Below are 2,236 nucleotides of genomic sequence, written 5' to 3'. Positions count from 1 at the left end.
TATATAAAAGTTAACCAAATATCTCTTCTTTAGGTTAACAATACCAAACGCGCATATAGTTTTATAACATTGAGCTTATGATTTGAAGACAGAATTATTACTGCGGATTAGTTATAAGTGAAATTTACACAAAATATATAGTGTTAAAAGTTAATTAATTATATTCTATTTCTATTTTTTAATCACAAAAATTTCTTTAATTTTGTAGAATTCAATTACATCCCAAAACATCCTAATACGTTGCATTTCGATTTAAGATAAATCTCTCAATATCCAAATAAATTGCGCCTCAGATACACGAACTAAATAAGAGAGTGGCGAGCGAGATTGGAGGGAGACGAGGGATTTTCCATAGTGCCCTCTTCTCCCTCCTTGTTTCTTTCTTTGCAGCCAACGTGGGACTGATCATGACTGATAACCCAAGGCAAATTCATTTCCCCCTAACAGGGCATTCTATGCATTCTTATTCCACTACTAAAAAAAGGCAAAAAAGAGACCTAGAAATGAAGACCTCAAAAATAGGTCAATAATAAGAGACCTTATGAGGTCGCTATTTAAATTAATATCTTTTAATTTTTTTTTAATATAGGAGAGACCTCGTGAGTTCAATTTAATGAATAATTTTTTTTTACCTAACTTATTTCAAAATTTTAAATTTTTAATCTAATTCTCATAAAATTGGAGACCTCATGAGGTCTCTAATTTTTTAACTATTCAATTAAATTAAATTATTATTTTTAATTTAACAAGTAGAGACCTCATGAGGTCTATACTTGTTAAATTAAAAATAATAATTTAATTTAATTGAATATTTAAAAAGTTAGAGACCTCAATGAGGTCTCTTAGACAAAACCAAAAATCTAGCCAAAATTAAAATAGCTCTTTCTTCCCTTTCTCTTAATTTTTTTAGTCGACTGCGCGCCTCTCTTTCTTTCTCACTGACCTCGTCGACCGCGCGCCTCTCTCTTTCTCGTCGTCGATCGTCGACCGCCGCCTCTCTCTTTCTCGTCGTCGACCGCCTCTCTCTTTCTCTCTCTGTCGACCCTCTCGCTCATCGCTATCTCTGTCGACCCTCGCTCTCTGTCGACCCTCTCGCTCCGCCGCCAGGTCTCGCGCCGCCAGCTCGCCAGCCGCCGCCAGTTGCAGTCACCTCAGCAGCAGCAGCGCCTTCATCTCCAGGTAAATTTATTTATTTTTGGTTATTGAAACTAAATGTGTATTGAAACTAACTAAAATAACCTCAATAGTTGAACCCAACTCTCTAACTTCAATCATAGGTAATTTAATATTGCTACAAGATGTTGAAGGCATGAATTTCTTTGAATATAACTTCCGTAGCACAGTGCTATTAGCATTGAAGATCGTTTGTCTTAGACATTCAGGAGCTTTCATATTCAGCTACCAGATATAAAGAAAATTAGAAACCTTTGCAAGAGACAGGTTGTAGCAGTCCTAGTTTTATCTTACCAGTTTTTCTATTTCATTCCTTTTTTTGGACGAATACCATAGATCTAATCTAAGCATAATCCCCATCTGTTCCTCACAGTATACTAGTTTGTGAGTGGATATCACCTTGATCATGATCCTCTAAGCTCATTCAAGGAAAACTTTCATGAATCAGATCGATCAGCTGAAAGAAACCACTTCCAATTGGAAGAAAGCACATTTATCCCATTTAACGGAGATTTGGAGATTGTTCATGTCAAGAATGAAGAAACCAGGAATAACTATAAAAAGAGTTTTATAAGCTGATTAAAATTCCTAGTTAGAGTGCCTTGGACTAACTGCAATTTTCTCAGCAGAATCAGATTTGGAGATTGTTTTTTTTTCAATTAATAAGAGTTGGGATGACTCATTTACTCTAAATTAAATAAACATTATGAGATGTCTAATCATATACATATAATAATAGTTAGATGTAGAATGATATACATATAATAGAGATATGAACATGAATCAACAACAATTCCCCAATCCCTAACATTAATCTACATAATTATAAGTCATAATATACTACAAATGAGAACCAAATATCACAAAATTATTTGTTTAAGCATAAGTACCAACACTAGTTGATCCTATTGATGACAAAATTGATTTTCTTTGAAAATCAATTTGTGTCCATCTAGTGTTGACACTTAGCTTTAAATTTAGAAATAATTATTTGTTAAGCTTAAGAACCAACACTAGTTGATCCTATTGATGACAAAATTGATTTTCTTTTGAAAATCAATTT

The sequence above is a fragment of the Solanum pennellii genome, chromosome 6, assembly GCF_001406875.1.
Source record: "Solanum pennellii chromosome 6, SPENNV200".
NCBI lineage: Eukaryota > Viridiplantae > Streptophyta > Magnoliopsida > Solanales > Solanaceae > Solanum > Solanum pennellii.
This window is presented reverse-complemented; position numbering follows the sequence as displayed.